Source organism: Alligator mississippiensis, chromosome 15 (genome assembly GCF_030867095.1).
Source record: "Alligator mississippiensis isolate rAllMis1 chromosome 15, rAllMis1, whole genome shotgun sequence".
NCBI lineage: Eukaryota > Metazoa > Chordata > Crocodylia > Alligatoridae > Alligator > Alligator mississippiensis.
Window position 1 is genome coordinate 37,816,789 of NC_081838.1, and position 22,286 is coordinate 37,839,074.

Consider the following 22,286-nt stretch of genomic DNA (forward strand, 5'->3'; position numbering starts at 1 on the left):
ACTGAAGTTCCATTTATAAATAGTTTGTGGCAGGCTAATGACCAAACTGGACAAGTTTTTGTTTTCCCTTCCTTCAAAGGAAAAAAAAATAGAATTGAAAAAAATGTTTAAAAAGAAACAAACCTCGCTCTACTGTTTTGGGGATGCAGGGACAAAAAGAGTTGAAGAGACCAAAAGAGTAACTAGAATAATTAACCAATCACCCTCACCTTCCTCCTGCCCCCCAAATAGCACCCACTTGGGAATTGGAGGCACAGATCGTTGTGCCCCCCGCCCTCAATCCTCCTCAGTCCACGTCATCAGGCAAGTCCTAACCAGCTGTAGTTAGTATGTGACTGATGGACATGTTCAGGAATTGTTATCTGTGCCAGAAAGGATGATGTGATCATATGTAGTCTGACTTCTTGTTGTAGAACACAAGAATTGTATCTGCGTACTTCCACATTGATCCCAAGCAATGTTTGTGGATGATTATAAAGTTTACTGGGTCAAAAGATTACTTATATAACCCCAGGTCTCTAACAACTAAGACTGATAGGGCCTAGCACATACTTCACACCATCTATTCATGTCTGCAACGTACTGTATCTATTGATCACGTATAAATCATGTTTGGATTGAACTTGAATTTGAAAAGTGACAGTTTATAAAGTAATTTTAAACCTTGGACACTGAAGACATTGACTCAAATGGATTTTGGATCACAGCCTATTCTCACCTACTTCCATCCTTTTCTCTAATTTGGGACTCTCCATTTTTCTGTATAAAAGTTTGAGGTGTTTTAGTCCTTATTTACAGAGGAATGGGGGACCTAAAACACTGACTGAACTCAGTTGAAGTACTTCTGTCAAGGATGTCTAGCAGCTGGTGACAGATTCTCAAAAACAGGGGTGGAAGTTATCAGAAAACAAATATGCTGAGTTTCTGAAATTTCACTTAATCCCTAATCAGGGTGGAAAATAGGAACTGCAGGATTTTTCATGCTCTGACTTGATACAAGTTAAGATTGGACTGAAATAAAATATTTTGACTTGCTCAGAACTGAATGTTGGTTTAATTTTTTTTTATTTTTTTTTTTACAAAATCAATACATTCCCAAAACATCTCTTTAGATGTTGTTCAAAACATCTTTTCCATTGAAAAGGGTTGCTTGAAAAATTTTAAACCAGTTCTAACTCAAAGCAACATTTTTAGAAGGCATCTGCATTGTTTTCTGGCTTGCTTCTCAAGGACCTATTACCCAGTCAAATGCCAGGCAAGCTTCTGCATGCTTCCCCAGCCGGCGTGTCTTGATCTTGCCATGGGGAAGAATATTTTGAGGGTTTGAGAGGTTAAATCAACCTCTGTGGTCATTTTAATGATTTGCTTGTCTGCTGAGAGTGGCAGCGAGGGGTGTAGGGAATGGCCAAATGGAGTGGTGTTTTTACCCATGATAGTTGCCCTGAGACTAAAGAACACATTTTATATGTGACACCTCAGAGCCATCACTTGATGATCTCTTCTGTTCAGCTTCCTACCTGAACTGGATTGGAACTGGTGAGGTACTGTTTACAATCTCTGTAGTCATTCCTGGCTTTAAAATTATCCGAGAAAAATAAGGCAACAAATTTGGATCCTGTACCATAGGGCCTTCTTTCTTAATGCGGTCTCTGTGTGCTGATTGTGAGGACTACACAATTCAGATGGAGACCAAATGCTGTGGAAAATTCATATTAATGCCTTGAGCTTTGTTTTCAATCTCAGGGCAAGCTGCAAAACTTAAGCAGAGTACGAAATCATTATTTTAATGATAATAATTTACACTTGCATAGGAGCTTTCATCCAAGGAAGTATCGTGTGAGAATTTTCCATTTATAGTCTCTCCAACACATGGTAATTCTACCATGGTAAGTATTATATTTTCTCCTTTGCTGCTGGAGAAGGGAAGAAAATGATTATTATGGCTTGTACTGTTGAATGTTTATTATAGCAATATTTTGCATTTATGTACCATTTTTCTTCTTGGGATATGAGTGAGCTTTAGATCTATTAGTTTAAGCCTCAGACTATTTCCATGAAGTAGCATTAGCCTATCATTTTGTATATGGGTAAACTGAGGCAATGAAAGCAGTTTTTCAGAAATGCTGCATGCTCATCATCCTGTTTGAAGTGCATGGGAGCTGAAAGTGCTCAGTGTTTCTAAAAAGCAGCTCTTATGGAAATGAGCCAAAATCATGTTACTTGAGTCCAATTCAGCACCAAAGCTGAAGTCCAGTCTCTTGCTTGGGACTTCTCCTGTGCCTAAAAAGAGGCGTATGCTGTAGTTGTTTGTTGAGAGATGGGTTTAACGCCAGTGCTGATATTAAGTGGTGCCTGAGGTTTGTGGGGATGGAAAGCTTGGGTTCTCATTCCAAATGTCCTTGAACTCCGTGGGAACTTCTCCACTGACTTGAATAGGATTTCAGTCTGTAGGCAACACTGCATAACTTTTACCATTTTCCATACCTGGCAAATAAAGCCGATTTTGCCGTTTTTGTTATGCAATAAATCCCCCGCACAGCAGCTCAGTTCTTTGGCAGCTATTGCCTTTCTGGAGGCTTTGCATAAATATATAAAAGCCTCTTTCTAATTCTCTTTTTTTTCCTTAAACAATTCTCTATGCACTATTTACTTTTTTAAGAACTGAAAGTGGATTTTTTCCCCTTCTTTTGGAAAGCTGTAGGGAACCTTTCGTTTAAACATGTGTAAGTAGCATAAGGCAGGCCGATAACACCAAGTCAAAGCCATTTCATAGAAGGTGTTTCATAACTGCTAAATGGGCTTAGACTACTGTACTTTTTATGGAGAAAGTGCCCCAAATACAGGATGGGTAGCAAGATACATTCCCTTAGTGATATATGACTGCACCGTGCTGGTGTTGGAGTTATAGATCAGTCTTGATTATGTCATAACAATTTCATAGCTGATTCTTGCTTTTTATGTTTTGACAGTAATCTACTTTATTAATGTTAACTGGTGGTTGAGAGTGACAAATATTGATCAAACTTAAACTTTTAATGTATTCCAATTAGTGGATGGATGTGGCATTATTATGTCTAAGTCGATCACTCTCCCAAGTGTTTCATTGCTTTTAAAAAACAGTTTGGCTCTGCAGAGATTAGAGAACACTCCAAAGCTTTCATTAAAGATGGAAGTATAAGAAGGATTAATTATTTCGGTTACATTTAACTTTCCTTCATGCTCTGCAAAATATTTAAAATATTTATTATAATTTCATATACACAATAAATAGAGGCATAATCATACAGGCAGAGATTACTTTCTGGGCTACCTGTGAGGGTTCTTATATGGCTCTCAGCGCCATGGTGTATTAATGTATATCCTATGTTAATGTATTTGTCCTGAAGCACTCTTACAAGGTAGAGAGTAGTCTTTATCCCTAACTTACAGATTTAACGGACAAGGGAGATGAAAAGGTCAGACCATCTTTCTGGTATGGATTCATATTGTGCTTAACACAGCGGGGTCCTGGTCTGGGATTGGTGCTCCTCAGAGACGCTGCCTTGCAAAATAATATCAAATTTTCTAAAATGATAAGCTTTGGGCAAAGCCCATTGTGATACTTGCGGACCAGATACTGAAACGGGATCTGAGTTGTTTTAAAAACCTGGGCCCAGTCGTGAGCACTGAATATTGGAAAATCGGTTTAAATCACTTGCTGGGATTGTTGGCGTAGTTGAGACTCAAATTTAGGTCTCCAGAATCTATGGCTGCCTATATGCATGCTCGGTGTGGGGTGGGAGGTGTTTTAATTAAAGCAGTTTCTGGACAGCTATTCTATCTGAATTAATTAAAAAAAGTAATACCCCACCATACACATTCTCACAAGATCCCATGTGTAGGATTTTTTTTTTTTAAGGGTTGGGAAATATTAAGAAAGGGGAATTAGAGATGCAGACCCAGGTTGAAACAGGCATTGCTTTCCTCAATTACACTTTAAGGCACTTTACTTTTGTAAAACAAATAATCTAAATGAGTATGTCAAGAAAGATTAAAACCTCATTAAAATGTGTAAACAGAGTTGGAAAAAAAAAAGCTCGGCTGAACTGAATAAAAGTAAAAGTTATGAAACATTATCAGTAGTTAAAAGTTCTGCTAAAGTGAACATACCATTCAGATGGGACGCAGAACTGCTGTTATCTACATCTCAGCATGGTGCTTTCTTTTCAATAATTTGACAACATCTTAATGAATAAATTAATAACATTACCCAGGAAATGGAGCCCTGACATAAAGCTAACTCCTCGCCGGTTCCCCCATCTCACCACAAGTAATTCTGGTCTCAGACAGTCAGCAATGTGTGGGTTTTTTTCCCTGCGCACCCACAAGCACTGCTGAGGCTACCATGAGAGCTTAATAAGTTTATTTCACCAAACAGAAGTAATGATGCTTAAAGTCCTTAATGGCTGGGAATCAGGCATCCGTATTAAGTGAGCATTGGTTGTGACCAGTATTTATTAAAGATCGAAGAACCTAAGCATATCCATTTTCTTTTTAGCTCTGACATTTCCCTTAAGAAGGACTTTTGCCAAAGGGGAGAAATATTATCAGGCTAGCAGGAGCACAGGGCCCCAGTGTTTTAAGTGCTGGGCAAATATGGGGTGATGATCCCTGCCATAAAGAGCCTTCCAACTAAATACAGGAGGGGCAGGGAGGTGAAGTGACTCATCTGAGGTTAATACCAGGGCCAGGATCTCAGCCTTATTTATGAGCTCTTATCCTATTGCCATATCAAATAGACTGTGCTGCCTTTCCCCTGAGAAAATCATGGTTCTTCATGATGAAAGGAATATAAGCTGGAATGGGCCAATAAATCCGGTTATAGTTTTGTAGGATTGTTCAATATTCAGTGCCAGGTTGCATCTTCATAAGTTTGTACAGGGCACCACGGAAGACCCCAATCCTGGCTTAAGTTCCTTGCAACAAAAAGTCACCAGTGACAACGATAATTAGAGATGATTGAACCACTTTGAATAAGCAGCAGCTCATCATGAAACTCCTTTTTTATTAAAACAAAATAGCCTACTTATCTCATCAGGTTTTTTTCATAGGCTTGTAGTTGTTAGAGGCTGGAAGGGACCTTACAGATCACTGGATCCAGCTTCTCTGCACTCAGGAAGGAAAAACTGCTGGGATCAGATGTCTGTAAAAAAAAAAAAGAAAAAAAAAAGAGGCCATTTTAATATGCTGTTATTTTCTTGCAGAAAAATATTTTTTTAAAAAAACAGTTATTGTTTTCAGTAAAGTGTGATAACAAATGAATTCAATGCATTTTCCAATTAAGAGAAATGGGGGGAAGCCTCTTCCCCTTGACAAACTAAGGTATTGAAACTGCACTTGCCCCATGCTCACCAGGTTATTTTGAATGTCTGATCATTTGCATTGTGATAACAGCTGGGACCCCTAATCATAGAGCAGCATGAATCAAATGCTAATACTTTGGTTTGTTCAGGATGGTTTTTGGTGTTTAGGTACAACCCAGTGAGAGTAAGGGTACTGGCTCTGTTCCATAGTTTACTGTTGTCCCCTTTGCAATGTTTTGCAAAGAGAAGAGCAACAAGAAACACTCCTACAATGCCCTATCTGGCCTTCTAGTTAAGTTCAAACCCTAGACTGATACTAATAAGACCTCTGGACAGGGCTCTGTGTGTCCTGACATCCTGGATGACACAAAGTCCCAGCAGCATCTATCATTTCAACAGCAACTCAGTCACTTAAGTGCCTAGCACACCTTTGCTAGTCTTGGATGTATGCCCTCAACCACTGGTACAGACAGGATGTGATCGGTCTGCGCAAGACAAAGCAATCCTTTTTCATGCCCTATAAAATTTGCTCTTCCTACTGCAGTTCATACCTGTCATGATGACAGCTATTCTTTGCTTGGGAATAGGCTGACAGCATTACTCTCATTATAGCTGAGGTTTAGACCAGTGTTTCCCAACCTTTTTCACCACACGGCACTCTTAAGTGGCCTCTCTCCTGAGGATGTGGAGCAGGTGGCGCAGCGCTTGATTCACTGGCTGGAGCCATGCTCCCCATCTGGCTGGCTGGGGCATGGCGGTGGGCTTGGTTCCACCCCAAAATGATGCGGCACACCTGGACATGCCTGGCAGATGGTATACCGGTGTGCCGCAGCACACCAGTTGGGAAACGCTGGTTTAGACATTGCTTTTAAGTCTGATTCAGCAAGATAGGTAGGCTTCCACCTATGTTTAGCAATCCCACTGAAATTAATAGGACTATCCATGCATTTTATGTCAGAGAAATGTTTAAATGCATTGGTGAATTGGACTTTTACCAATGAGACTGAAAACGCAGCATGCTTGTGATAAACATAATTTTCCTCACTACTAAGGCCCAGGTTGGCCAAGGGGTTTCCTAAAGGTCAGAACAAGAATCGGTGGCAACACTGGAAAAAAAACTTGTCTTGCTGTTCTTCTGTCAGTGGTTAAAACTGTTGATTGTGCTACTGAACCATGTTATAACATATCTGCTCTCATGAAGATATATGGCTCCATTTCTAAATGCTATCAATCCTATATGACATGACATATAGCTCTCCATAAAAAGAAGCTTATTCCTCATCTAGAGCATTCAGCTTGTGTTTCACTCTTCCAAATACACCCAATGTGGAATGACATCCAGAATATTTCACCATCCAGGAATAGAGAAGTGCACTTGCCTAATCATATTATTGAAATATGGACAAATGCATTGCTTTGGGGTGACTATTTATAAATAAAAGAGAATTGCCAGCTTCTAGCTGAGTAAATGAATGGAAATACTGCTGTTACACTTATGCCTTGTAGTTATGACTAGTTCTTTTTTCTGTATAATGGTTGTATCATGCTAATGACAGCAAGTGTCACCCAGAGCATCTCAAATGCTCCAGCGCTTCCTACTAATAAGTCACTTCCCTTAACAGTTGGTGCAGGAGAACTGTATAGATCTAAACCTGCTAAATCAGAGTTGAATGGCAAGTATTTTGATCTGTGTTATGTCTAGGGACCTGCATAAATAGCAGTGAGACAAAGGGTTTGTCACAGCTTGCAGCACACCGAGTTGACTTTGCGGGTGTTTTGTAACAGCCCTGCCCCTCACTGCTGATTGGCAGAGGGGCCTTGGTGACCCCACCGCTCACCACTAATTGGTGGTGGTTGCTTGGTTGCATCTCCTTGATGTGACCATCTTGGTTCAGGGTGAACATTACTTGCATCTTGTTGGGGAATCCGAAGATGAAAATGTCATCTGGCCAGTTCTTCTTCTTGGTTACATCTGCTTGACAAGGAGATGTAACCAATCTGGTTGGTTACATCAATGATCTACTGGTATTTGGGGGGGGTGGAGGTGGCTAATATTGCAGGAAATCACAACCAATACCAGATTTCCTGGCAATCGTGGACTTCTTTTTTGCGGGTTCTGTAAAATCTGTGAAACTGTGATTATATGTTATGTTATGTTATGTTATGTTATGTTATGTTATGTTATGTTATGTATGATGGTGCACAGTGATTGCCAGCATCTTATTAGGTTGTTAGTTTATTAGCTTGTGGGATAAATTTGCATTCAAGTAATACTCAGTCTCTTCTATTTAGAATAAACTTGAAACAATAGTGCCTGATAAGACTGTTGGGGCAAAAGCCCCCAGTCTTGCCCGGATCTAACATAATTGAGGAGGAGAATGCAAAACCAGCAGAAAGTTCAGCTTCACATTTTTATTTCCTGAGCTGGCTAGGTACCAAGCCTTGTCCCCAGCAGGCTGCTCTAAATTATATTAGCTGTCACTGGCCACAAGTCATTATTTTGACTGCCAAAAATGACTAGTGTACAAGATTACATTCATTCAGGATCCTGCCCTTTTCTGCATTTGAAGCCTGAGAGTGGGAATGGCATAATCTTTGTGAAACCTTGGTGGAGATTGACATAGTGAAATACATCAGAATAATGATTTCCAACCACCAAGACCTGAATAGCATATAAATAATTTAAGAAAGCCCATTAGCCCAACTGGGATCTACTGATTATCTAGAAATTGTTACGTGATCTCTCTCTTCTAGATACGACAGCAAGCAGCAAAATCCATGAAGATCCTGAAATGAGTTCCTGCAGACACAGAGGCAGTGCCACTAACTCTTGATTTTAATGCGAGTGTCATAAGCTCCAGGGATTCTGCTTTTCTCTGTTTAAAAGTTGCAAACTCTCTGATAAAAATAGCAAATTCTCTAATTAAAAACATAAAATCTCAGTTTTCCCATGACTTAAATGACCACCACTATATTTGTATAAGCATATGTATAGCCGTGTGTGTGTGTGTGTGTGTGTGTGTGTGTGTGTGTGATTTGAACACAATGTTTTATTGATATATTTACAATTTGAAAGCAATTTGGAAGCCTACCAGTGTCTCAATCACTATAACAAACTAAATTCTAAATGCCTATAAATTTTAGCATTTGATTTTGGGTTTCTTATCATGGAAAATCAGAGCTTCCCCTGCCCCCTTCATTCACCAGGATGCAGGTCCAGCTGCAGCTGTCCTCCCCAGCTGCTTTGTGGCAGTGAGCAGCCTTGATAGGCCAGTACCCAGCTCATACCACTATCCCTCACTCCCCACCCACAGCCCCTGCACCCCCCAGCCCTGTGAGAGAGGGATGGGGGGGGGCAAGCTGCCAGGCCTATGGGGCTGGGAACCCAGGTCTGAAGCCCTCTGCCCCCCCACCAACAGTGCCTGAGCACTGGCTGCCAACCATGGGAGGCAGAGGCTGCTGTGGCCTGAATAGAGCGCGGAGCCCGGCTCCCCCTCCCCGTGGGTGTCATGGATGGAGCAGAGCCCATGAGGGCATGCAGATGCAGGCTGGCGGCTGTAGGCTTGGGGCTTCCCGCTCTGCTGACCTCCCACTGGGGGCCTTTTTGGTCCTGTGGGTAGGATCTGGCAGGGTGGGCTAGAAGGCTTGGTGCCACTGCCATGAGCCCCACACCACCATGGCAAGGTGCTCCCTGCCCACCTGGCAGCAGTGGGGGACACAACTCCGTGGTGTCACCCCTGCTGCTGCCAGGCAGGCAGGGGGTGCCTCACCATGGTGGCATGGGGCTCACTGGGGTTCCTCACCTTGTTCTGCCAGGTCCTGCTCTTAAAATGAGAAAATCTGCATTTTTCTGCACTAAACAGAAAACTAGGATCCCTGGTGAACTGTCATGTTCCTTTAAAGCCAGGATGCCTGCAATCATGTTTGTATGGGAGAACACCCTTCCTGGTTGTTGTAAAGAAAAGCTGACAATATGACCCACATGTACCCTATCAGCTGAAAAAAACTGGAGGCTAATGGAAAAAAAAAAAAAACAAAACAAATAATTTGTAAATCTCATGAGTTTGAACCATCCATGTTGGCAATGCTGCAAACATCTCTATGCATGGAACTCATTTCAGGGTCCGGCCCAATGCTGGAGACAATAGTGAGACACTCTTAGCACAAACCATTTCAAGGAAGTAATTCCCAATTTTAGTAGCAAACTCTCACTCAACTATTAGAATGGTGATGTAATGCGTGCTTGCAAACACATTCGATCCCCTGATTCATGCCTGAGGAAATGTCTGGAAAAAGGAAAACTCTAGTAACTGATCCTAGGTAAAGGAGAAATCAGGTGACTGGGCAAGAGAAGGAAAAGCATTTCCACAGAACAGAGAGATCCTGAGTGCTGGATATCTTAATGCAAATTAATAGGGAAGTTGTGATGTGTGTGTTTCCAGACTTACTGCAACTGGAAGCACAAAGGCTGTAAACGCCAGACTGACTTTGAACTTGGATATTCAGCTCGGTGTTGCAAGCCAGAGTGGGACAGAACTTGTGATCCAGAGAGCGAGTGGGAATGGTGCTCCGATATCAGGTAAGCAGAAACCACATGGTTATTTCCTGGGATAGATATCCCATTGCACACCTCCCCGAAGTGAAATAGAGCTGAATGAAATTTCTAATGTAAAAGAAATGTGCTTTGCAACACAAAAGACAAATGTTTGGGCCTGACAACCAAAGCTCCTTATGTTTTGTATAGAATTAAGGGGTTGGGTTTTGTGAATATGTTATTTATGTGCATGTGTATGCATGGTAATCCTGCATGTTAATGCAACACTGATTCTGAAAAGATCTCCTTTTCTGAATGCTGTCTGCTGGGCCACATCTGTCCTCATCTGTACTCCTGTTAAATTAGATGTAACTCCAACTTGAGACCAGTACCCTGGAATTATTGTGGTATTACACAGATGTAAGAAGGAATTGGCCTTCCACCTTTATAGTTAGTGTAGATAAGAACAGCAAACTTTCACTGCTACCTTTTACTGCTTTGTCCTCTTGTTTCACTGTAACAAAGATTTATTTTGTCATCCTGGACATTTTAGCCATTGTGACTAAACTTGAGGTGGTGTGGTGCTTACCCTAGTGTCAGTCGGCTGACTGCTGGGTCCCTTGTGCTGACAAACAGCAAAAGCAATGCAACTTGATAAGCAGAGCAGGAAAGCAGCTGTTTCTGTGTTGTGTGCTGCTGCACATTTCATACATGGTTAAAGTTTAAGAGGAGGGAAAACTTTGGACTTGGAGGATGTACAAAGTACTTGCCCCAAAAGGTAATTCTTGAAGTGGAAATTAAAATTAAGCTAGAGGAATTTAGGAAGCATTTGCACACGTGCCTTAAAAAGGGGAGACAAGGTTCCTTGGGTGAATTTGATATCTTTTATTAGACCAGCCCAAATAGTTGGAGAATAGTTATTAAGCAAGCTTTCAGGTTCAAAAACCCTTTGTCAGGCTAAGGAAGTTTCAGCAGTCGGCGTATGCTCTTCCTGGATGGAATGAAAAGTAAAGCAGCCAGGGGCTGGGCTGGGCTGGGGAGTCAGTTGCCAGGCAGATTATAATGTATCAAAAATCCAATGTCTATGTTTAGTCCATGATCTCTAGTATCCAGGAGGTTGATGAAATGGAGCTCATAGGCTCGTCTCTGGGAAGTGTTGTGTAAGTTTCCCTTGAGGATCAGGACTGAGAGATTGGAGAGAGAGTGGCCCTCCTGTGAGAAATGTGCCCCCACCGGTAATTGGGTGTTTCTGTCTTTGATAGATTTCCGGTGTGCATTCATTCTGGTGCGCAGTTGTTGTTTGGTCTCTCCTACATATCTTCCATCAGGGCATTTGGTGCATTGGATGAGGTATGTAACATTCCTGGAGGTGCAGCTGTAAGATCCAGGGATGCTGATGGCTCTGTTGTGGGGTGTAGTAATTGTAGGGCTGGTGGAGATGTGTTGGCAGGTTTTGCATTTCTTGTCCTGGCACGGTCTGGATCCTTTTGGTGTGTTCTGGGCTTGAGGAAGTTTGTTTCTGGTGATGAGGTTGGCAAGGTTCGGTGCTTGTTTGAAGGCTAGGATGGGTGGCTCTGGGAAGATCTTTTTTAAGAATAGGGACTCTGTCTAGTATGGGTTTCAATTTTTGGAGGATTTTCCATACAGGTTCAAGGGGGAGGGGTGATACGTCATAACCAGCGCTGTGCAATTTGTGGGTGTTTTTCTTCTGTACTGCAGCAGTTCATCACGTGGTATCCAGGTGGCTCTTTCAAATGTGCGATCTACCTCTCTGGAGCAGTGTCCTTGCTGGGTGAAAGGCTTTTTAAGATTGGTGAGGTGGCGATCCCGGGTGTTCTCTTCGGTACAGATGCGGTGGTATCTGAGGGCTTGGCTGTATATCACAGCTTTTTTGGTGTGTTTAGGGTGATTGCTGGTTCTGTGCAGATATATCTGTTGGTCTGTGGGTTTCTTGTATACTGGGGTCTGTATTTTACCCTTCTGGATACTGATCTTTGTGTCTATAAAGGAGATGTTGGTGCTGGAGTATTCTAAAGAAAGTCAGATGGAGGGATGGTGACTTGAATTTCTGATGGAACTCAATCAGAGATTGCAGATTTTCAGTCCAAATGATGAAGATGTCATTGATGTATCTCAAGTATAGCAAGGGTTTGATGGTGTAGTTCTTGAGGAAGTCTTCTTCCATGTGGCTCATAAAAAGGTTGGCATACTGTGGGGCCATTTTAGTGCCCATAGCTGTTCACTTCATCTGGAGGAAGTGTTGCATATATAAAAGTGAAATTATTGTGTGCGAGGATGAAGTGTATAAGCTCAGTAATATCTTTGGGTCTGTATTCTGTGTTGTAATCTTGTTCCTGTAGATATGTAAGGCAGGCTTGCATGCCATCCTGGTGTGGGATGTTAGTATATAGGCTGGTAACATCCATGGTTGCTAGGAGTGTGTTGCTGGGAAGGTGGTCTATGTTTTCGTAGAAAGTCTTGTACAAAACTGGCTCTGTGGGTGACAAGCAGTTTTAGGACTGATTCAACAAAACCTGATATTTCCTCAGTTAGGGTCCCATGGTTGGATATGATAAGTCTGCCAGGGTTCCCTAGTTTGTGGATTTTAGGGAGCATGTAAAAAGTCCCCGGGTTAGATAGTGGGGGGATCAAGGTCTGTAGTTTTTCTTGTAGTCTTAATGGAAATGATTTGATGGTATAGTTGAGTTTTTTGGTGAAAGGGGGACTAGGATCTTCTTGTAGTTCTTTGTAATAGGTGGTGTCAGAGAGCTGTCTCTTGGCTTCCTTTATGTAATCCTCATGGTTTAGGATGACTATGGCTCCTCCTTTATCTGATGATATCAAATTCACCCAAAGAACCTTGTGTGCCTACGTTTAGTCCATGATCTCTAGTATCCAGCAGGTTGATGAAATGGAGCTCATAGGCTCGTCTCTGGGCAGTGTTGTGTAAGTTTCCCTTGAGGATCAGGACTGAGAGATTGGAGAGAGAGCGGCCCTCCTGTGAGAAATGTGCCCCCACCGGTAATATGGTATTTCTGTCTTTGATAGATTTCCAGTGTGCATTCATTCTGGTGCGCAGTTGTTGTCTGGTCTCTCCTACATATCTTCCATCAGGGCATTTGGTGCATTGGATGAGGTCTATTACATTTCTGGAGGTGCAGCTGTAAGATCCAGGGATGCTGATGGCTCTGTTGTGGGGTGTAGTCATTGTGTGGGTGGTGGAGATGTGTTGGCAGGTTTTGCATTTCTTGTCCTGGCATGGTCTGGATCCTTTTGGTGTGTTCTGGGCTTGAGGAAGTTTGCTTCTGGTGATGAGGTTGGCAAGGGAGGGGAGAACAGTGGTGTAAGGATTTTTTTTTTTAATATACTGGAAAAGAAGAAGTTGAAGAAGAGTACTTCAATATTAGCTGCAAATACAACTAACTGTGGCATGGAATCCAGCTGGGCTTTGTACTGCTTGAATATGAACAATTAGAGATTTCAGTTTGTGATTTGCATCTTGGTTCTTAGACAGTTTGGTTGTATAGCGATTTTGAGGTTAGATAAAGCCCTATTACCTGCTTGGACAGCAAGTATAGCAAAAGTATGCAACGTACCAATTAGAAGGTAAAATAATGCAAAAAGCAAGGGTTTTTGTGAGTGATCTTTATCCCAGCCATGCAGTTGGTCCAGTAAAGTTAGACACGTTTTCAATGAAAAACATTTTTCATCAGGTCACTGAAGAATCACTCCCAGCACTACCAAGGCAAAATAACACATCTATCTTGCTATTCGAGTTATCTGGTACAAGGCCGTCCCTGTTTATCCATCCGAGGGCTCTACTGTTGATGAAAAATGTTTCTGTATTCATAGGCAGGTTTTGCTTGAGAATTTCAAATAGGATCACGGAAAAGTGTCCCTGGAAGAGGCCTCCAGAGGTTTCTTCAGTGTGCCTCTCTTCCACACTCATCATTAGTTTTGGTAATGAAGCCTGTTAGTCCTACTCCAAGTCAGGCGTTAGGACCAGGTATGGCCTGCACTGAGAATTTTGGTTGTTTCCCATTTACTCCAGTAGGAGCTGGACTGGGGCTAGGTGGGATTGGAAATGTGAGGTGCAGAATGTGCAAGGGCATGCAGTGACCCTGTGGCAGAGTAAATGCCTGGTCTGAACATGGGCGCCTCAATCCAGAAATGATGCAAGTCTTGCTTAATGTTGATAGACCATTACAAGCTACAACTTGCTGTAAAAATATGCTAAAGCAGAGCTCGTTGGTTGCCTCAATCCCATTTCTGTAACTTTACGTTTCCTTCCTTAACAAAAGAAATGTAACACTGTGTTTCGGCCATTATTCCAGGTGCGTCTTGAACCATACCTTTTATCCAAGCTTCCTAAAGGTTTAAGGGACTTTGGAACTAGATCCAGATGTCATGTCTTACCTGTTACCTCTTGCCTTTTGTGGCCCAGATTTTTAAGGGATCCTACAGTCATTTTCTCATGAGTGTGGCCCCAGAGCTGGGGCTAGTGGCTGGGCTTTCCCAGCCTCAGGACTGCACTCTACTTGTGCAGATGTTCAGCAGATTGGGCTTAAACCATTCCTGATGTGACATAATTTGCTGCCTTGGGTGAACTAATTAAGATCTGTCTGTCCATTTTTTGCCAGAACTAACCTCCCTGAATGTCTGTAAAGATCAACAGTTAGATTGACCTAATGAGGGCTAGGCTGATTTAAGTGTGACATCTGCACTTAGCCATAAAGGTAGTGAAAATCCCACTAACTTCTATGGAGCATGATCATCAAGGCCTCATTTAAGAGGCCTCTACTGGCAGTAGACAAATCTGGTCCATGATGTTTCTGTACATTAAAATGAAGTGCCAGTACAAGCACAAATATTTCTTGCATAAAATACTCAACACTGGATATTAAATATTTCAGAACAACCACACATTTCTAACTGGCATAGGCTTCTTCAGTTCTGTTCTGTTTTGTTTTGTTTTTTGAATTAAAACTTTTCATCTTCATAAAGGGGAAAAATAAAACAAAGAAAAAAACCCATGTATGTTTTTCCTGCATTCCATTTCTTAGCAGTTACTTCGTCTTGGACTTTCTCTTTGTCTCATGGCCTGGAGTGAAAACTCCACTAACTGTTTGCCCATAGTTTATTGGTCTTACAACCTCTTATTCCTTCAGTGGCTTTTTCCTCACTGATAATTCACACTTCAATAATACGAGAGCTCTCTCTTCCTTCAGATCTTCCCAAGGTGCCCACTATTCTGTGATAAGAATAATTAGCAGTAGCATTTCAAGTCACGTGGATTCTGTAGGGGGTTAGTTAAGAAACAGATCCATCTGCCCTGTTACAATGTTTTGGGTCCCATAAAGCCTAAATAAGTCTCAATCCTGCAATTGTAGATTCATAAATGTAGGTCCTTGTGCCTCTGAAGATTGCCATTGATTTCACTAGAGATGGATCTAGTTGCAGCTTGAGGCCTGTGTGCTCTGTTTATTAGTAGAGAGAAGATTGAGTTCATTTCTGATCCGAACAAATCAGTTACCTGTTATCTTTGAAGCTCTCCACTGAAAAATCGATCTTTGTTTTGTTTGGCATTTGTGCCTCGCACAAAAGGGCTTGAGTCTCTAGGTCTTTCCACAATGCAAGTGGCAAAAGTTGATAAATGGTCATGTGAGCCATGTGTGTGAAGATACGAAGCCCACCATGTCCAGCTGAACAAGGGATTAATCCAGGTAAGCTGCCCTTTTCCTTTGCAAAATTGGATGGGGCAGAATTGTCTGGGGACCTGTGGAAGGTTCATACCACGTTGGAAGACTGTTCTGGGTTGCACCTCAACCTGAAGAGTCTTTCCATTGACTTGTATTGATCTGTTTGGTTTCATGATCCATCCTTGAGGATAAGGGGCATGCTTCCTGCCATTCTGTCTTGCCATAAGTTTCTTTGCCTTGACCTGAAGCCCGGTCTTGGGGAAGCCCTCCCAAGTTTTGGCTGTAGATAGTAAATACACCGGGCAGTGGTCACTGATTTGTAATGATGACGATGTCTTTGCAGAGAAGCATACAGCTCATAAGTAATTTATTCCTACAATTGTGATCGCAACCATAGGGCCCAATCAGGACCCTATCATACCAGGCATTGTGCAAACAAGACAACAGCCCATGCCCCATAGAGATCACAATGTAGACTTCAGACAATATCTAACAGGTAGATAAGCCATAAAAGTGAAACCTAGATGGAGAGGAAAGGGAGAAGAGGGATTAGCCGCCAGATAAATTACTACCCATTAAGCAGTAAGTTAAATTAGTACTCACATATTGGACATTACAAGTTCTTTGCCCTGGTGGTCATGGTGGTAGTGATTTGCAAGCAGCTATCTTAAAATGTAGGTTAAAAGGAGGCATTTAAGACAAAGTAATGACTCAGCTAATTTTTAAGTAAAAGAATTAATACAGTACTTGAACTAAAGGATCAGTTTGAACACATCCTAAGTCAGCTCTGAGCTAGACAAGTTACATTAGAATGCCAGGCTACATATTGTCACCAAAGCAAACCAGAATATTAGCTTGGATACAGTTTATATTATAAGTGTATTGATAGTCTTCCAAAATCTAGAGACTTTCACAGACAGTTGGTTTTAAAATGATAGAACTATAACCTCAAATCCAAAAAAGAAAAGAAAATCATAACCAAAAGTCAAGCCCTTACGAAAATCATTTCAACAAAGGGAGACTTGAACAGAAAATGTTAACCAAAATATTCTAGTTGTTTAGGAAGACAGAACACTCTACTTGTATTATGTGAAATAAGGTTAAAGCATATGCTATACCACATAATACTTCTGTTTCATTTACTATTAACAGCTGTATACCGTGTCCATCACGTTATCCTCCAATTTGGAAGGTGGGGCTGTTCAGGGGAGAGAGCAAACAATGCCAGAATACAGCTCCTAGTAAGGCCTATTCTCCCTCTCTCTCTCTCTCTTTGTTGTATTAACAATATAAAGATAATCACGTTGCTGAGCTTTCCCTTAGTAGTAGACATCGAAGCAGAAGGGAGGTGAGTACTGAGATCCCACTGTGAGGAGGGGAAGCTGACAAAGCAAGTTCTTCTTAACACAGGGTGGAATTCACGTGTGGAACTCACTGTCAGCTTGCATAGCATCTTGTGGCAGTTTAGCCACATTTAAACAGGGACAAGACAAATTCTTGGAGGTGCATCCATAGCTATTGAGCACAGGAGTTCGGGGTACAGCCTCCGAATCAGAACTTGCTAGACCTTAAATGCTGGAGGCTGCAAGTGAGAGAAGAACAATGGGAAAAACCCTGGTCATACCCTGCTCACTCTCCCTTTCAGCATGCGCTCTGCCACTGTCTGGGAGAGTATACTGGGTAAGATGGACCCATGACCCAGTAAATGGCAGCTCTTGTGTTCTTAACAGAGGCACAGAGAAGGGAGGCAGCACAACTAAGGCCACTCAATTGGTGGCACAGCCTGGAATAGAAGTGCAAGTCTCCAAAGTCCCAACTCCAGGACTACCTCCTTTAGTCCAGCGGTTCCCAAACTCTGACAGATTGCGCACCACCAATTTAAAATGATATGACCTTAAGTACGACCAGCAAATTTCTCAGTTCACCCTTAAGTACCACCAGCAATTTTTTGTCCTATAATTATAATAAGTCTGTTAACACGTACCACTGACAGGTTGTCTGCGTACCACTGGTGGTATGCATGCCACAGGCTGGGAACTCCTATTCTAGTTTGTGGCATTTTGATACAATATAAGCTTTTGTTGCATTCATGTAAAGAAAAACACATGATGGTCCTGGAAATAAGTAACAGTGTGCACAGTACATAGTTCAGACTCAGTGTGTCTGTACATGCATTTCCCATCTCACACCTGCACCTGTGGCTATATGATTTTTGGGCTGCAGTAATGTCTACCGAAGGGCACAGCACGTAACTAGCATTTCCCAAGTGATTGGGGATCAACACAGTTTAATGAGCATGGGATGACTGGTTTCCTTTATCCCAGCTTGTTTATACCATGGTGCATTACTAAATACTTTGCCATACATTATGTAAGCATCAATATTCCTTGAATGCAACATTAAAAATTCCTTGTATTTAATATTTCACACTAACCTTCAATTCCATCAGATACTTCAATTGCAGGGAGACTCATGGGTGTTATTTTTTTTTTGTTTGGTTTTATTTTTTTGTTACTTTTTTTGCTCAGAATAATAAAAAAATATTTTTAATCTTGTAGGTTCAGCTGAGCGTTCTTCATTGGCGGTGATAAATTGGATTGGTGACGTTGCTGCTGCTTGTAATAGTCCCTGCACATAAATGACTGTCACCTATTCCCTAAGTCTAAAATGTTCTAACAACAGTTACTCTGTTTCCCCTCCAGCCCAATGAAACAAGCAATCAGCTTCAGTTCTTCCACATTCAGCTTCAGTTAGGTTTGGCAAAACTGAAGTGTGTGTGTACATTTGTGCACACCTTAAGTGGGAATTTATTCGCAACAATGGTCATATAATTTCTCCAAATTCTTTAGCATAGCCAGACAAGGTTCCTTGCGTGAATTTGATATATTTTATTAGACCAACACAAATAGTTGGAGAATAGTTATTAAGCAAGCTTTCAGGTTCAAAAACCCTTCGTCAGGCTAACAAGTTGCAGCAGTCGGTGTGTGCTCTTCCTGGATGGAATGAAATGTAAAGAAGCCAGGGACTGGGCTGGGGAGTCAGTTGCCAGGCAGATTATAATGTATCAAAAATCCAATGTCTATGTTTAGTCCATGATCTCTAGTATCCAGGAGGTTGATGAAATGGAGCTCATAGGCTCGTCTCTGGGAAGTGTTGTGTAAGTTTCCCTTGAGGATCAGGACTGAGAGATTGGAGAGAGAGTGGCCCTCCTGTGAGAAATGTGCCCCCACCGGTAATTGGGTATTTCTATCTTTGATAGATGTCCAGTGTGCATTCATTCTGGTGCGCAGTTGTTGTTTGGTCTCTCCTACAGTTCTTCCATCAGGGCATTTGGTGCATTGGATGAGGTATATCACATTTCTGGAGGTGCAGCTGTAAGATCCTGGGATGCTGATGGCTCTGTAGTGGGGTGTAGTAATAGTGGGGGTGGTGGAGATGTGTTGGCAGGTTTTGCATTTCTTGTCCTGGCACGGTCTGGATCCTTTTGGTGTGTTCTGGACTTGAGGAAGTTTGCTTCTGGTGTTGAGGTTGGTGAGGTTCAGTGCTTGTTTGAAGGCTAGGATGGGTGGCTCTGGGAAGATCTTTTTAAGAATAGGGTCTCTTTCTAGTATGGGTTTCAATTTTTGGAGGATTTTCCGTACAGGTTCAAGGGAGGGGTGATACGTCATAACCAGCGGTGTGCAATTTGTAATTTATTCCTACTATTGTGATAGCAACCATAGGGCCCAATCAGGACCCTATCATACCAGGCATTGTGCAAAAAAATCACAATGTAGACTTCATTCAATAGCTAACAGGTGGATAAGCCATAAAAGTGAAATGCAATGCTTTTCTAAAACGTCTTTATTTTGGTTCCTCAGTGGACTCTGAACCTGCAAGTTGAATGCGTAAATTCAAATCAAGCCTTTCAGTCTCTTGCAGGTTTTCTTACTTTTGCCTCTAATTAAAGAACCACAAAGTTTGGAGTTGGATTTTCAAGTTCCCCAAAGCCCAGATATGTTTGCATCTGGTATTTCAGTTCATCCCTACCTCTGTATCTATAACAGTTTTTTCCCCCCCTCATTCTCTGTATCTTGGGGGTTTTCTATTAGGGAATATCACTTTAATAACTGAGCACCTTTTGCGGAAAGGTACTTCTGTATTTTGGAGATCAGCACCCTATTAAGGTTTATGCCAGGGAATGTTGCACTTCAGCCACCTTGACCTGTCCTGTCTGGCATAACTTAAAAACTCATGGCTTTTCTTCAACAGGATGCATTTATTAACATGTTGCAAACGGTGATGAAAACGGACCCGGATTTGTATTTTATTTCTCTTTTTTTAAAAGGCATCATACTTTGTCTAGAACTATGTGCAGCAGGCAGAGACATCTAGCTGTTGAATAATATACTACTATCAAACGTCCTATACAAGCCGGTGAGTTTGAGGGTCCTTCACTTGGCTGCTAATGCTGTGATCTCCTCTCCTCATCCTAGTAAATATAACACATGTAAAAAGAGGATCTTATCCTCTAACTGCTTACAGATCGGGTCATTTACTTCCATAAATGAATGTTTATATGAAATGCTTAAAAAAGATTATTTTAAATTCCAACGTTCCCCAGTTCTTGTTTTGCAATCTCCTCCAGTCGTCCAGCTTACTGAAAATGTAACCTCAAATGAATGGATAGAATAGGCTTTGTTAAAGTGTGATACTTTTAATGCAAATGGGCCCTTTTTATACAAAAATGAGTTGATCCCAAAGCAAAATTATTATTCAAGTCTGCCAAGGGGCACAAGTGCAGCTTTGCCAGAACAAATGTAGTATGCCTCACTATCTCAGGGTTACTCACAAGTATTTCCATGTGTGTACACCAGCTCATCGGTTTCCAAAGTCATGCCCCTTTGCTGCACACATGCATGTACATCCATGTTATATAAAAATAGGACTTGTTTATAGAGAGGTTTTAGTAGTGCAGATATCACAAAGCAACAAAGTCATCTGCATCTGTTTCCTCAGCCTGACAAAGGGTATTTAAACCCAAAAGCTTGCTAGGAAGAAGTTTTCCAACTATTTGAGTTGATCTAATAAAAGATATCAGATTTACATAAAGAACCTTGTTGCCTGTGTCCTTAGACCAACATGACTACGACCCACACCTCTGAGATAACTTGTGGTCTGCTTCACAGATGGAGGAAAAAGCACTAGTAATTCATTTTAAAGGTGAACACAAGAAGCTCTGTTCACAGTCATTTTACATTGTGCTTTTAATCTTCTTGTGGGCTGAGAGAGAGGCAGGAGCCTCAGTGCTCAATGAGCCTTCCCTCTGATGCCTTCTCCCTGCAAACTTCTGGGTGACGAACATACACGACTTGAAAATACAGCAGCCTAATGCAGATTTATGAATAATGTCACCTGGGCCGTGTTTTACTTTAGCCACTGCCGTGTTTCAGAGAAAGAGGCAGGGAAGCTTATGATGGAAAATGTATTTGGCAGATTTGCCCTAGAGAGGGTTTATTCCCATTTGCTATCACCTGAAGGCTGGCTTGTGTCCACATGCATTTGGATTTACCGTATTTACTCAAATATGGAATGACCTTCCAATACTTAGTCTATAAGTGGAAAATGTACAAATTTGTTACAATTTTCCAGGTAGAGACTCTAATTATTGAAGGTTTGCTTTGAATTTGTCCCCCTCCCACTACTACAGCAGGAAAAATAAATCTGTGGGGTCAGGCAGCTCAAGGGAGCCCTCTGCATCCCCTTACCCGCTCCTTACTGTCAGACCCTGCTCTTCCTGACCATGTGAACAGCAGATTTGAAAAACTGATCTTGATATAAGCATAGACTTAGTTCATTCAGAATTGGTGCGTTTTATCTTTTTTTTGAAACTGCTGCAAGTTTTAGCACAGGTACTCCATAAAGACACTTTAAGCAGCACTTTTGTACCTACTTATCTATATAGTAGCCCAAGCTATGCCTGATAGTAGTCTAAAGCCAAAAGGCTCATGATTTGCCATATAGCTCATTGGGCTGGGCCCCACAGAGTCAACAGTATTTCAAGCCATGGTGACCCCACTGCTCAGCACTGCTCATTGTGTGTCCACACTCCAGATGCCCCCCTACATAAAGGAGCCATCTGCTAATTAGCCCCTAATCCTGATTGGAATTAAGTATTCATGAGTCCTGGGATCCTCCAAAAATGTATAGGCAGATGAGGCGCAGGGGGCAACCAGGTCCAGTTCCACCTTTTGGAGGATGGAGCCACACTAATCATATGCACCAGGCTGAGAGGGAGCGACAGAGAGATTCTGGGCAAGTGTTTGGGCCTAGAATAGCTTCTGAATATGTTGAGAGAAAACACTCTCAGAGTCCTGTTCCGTGTGAGATCTAAGGGCAGCATTACCTAGGCAGTGTTTTGTGGATGATACGGGATTTGTACCTGACCTTGGGATTTCCCTTTGAGTATAGATGCATTTCATCCTATACCCACGTATATCAGGTTAGTGGTAGGTCTTGGCTTGTTTTGGCCATTGTGATCCATTATTCTGGTATTTAGTTTATCCCTGTAAATCCTAATGGTATGGCTTTTCCTGTCTAATTGAATGGCTTTTCACAATAGTGGCATAAAGGTCTTGGCTATCACCAACGCTTGTATTTGTATGCAGCTGTGGATATTTCACATAGGAAGTTGCTCGTCTCTGCCGAGGGTCAGTTTATGGATAAATTTGA

General features: G+C 41.8%; 1 long non-coding RNA gene across 3 annotated transcripts in view; it reads left to right on the forward strand.

Moving 5' to 3' along the window:
• LOC132245584 (uncharacterized) overlaps nt 1-22,286 on the forward strand; it is a 69,393-nt gene that overhangs the window by 37,018 nt on the left and 10,089 nt on the right. For 2 of the 3 annotated variants that reach the window (XR_009457287.1, XR_009457288.1), the window contains one exon: nt 9,785-9,921. This is a non-coding gene — a long non-coding RNA (uncharacterized LOC132245584). Of the gene's footprint in view, nt 1-9,520; nt 9,922-22,286 lie in introns of those variants that run through there. The other variant, XR_009457286.1, reaches the window with a different exon arrangement.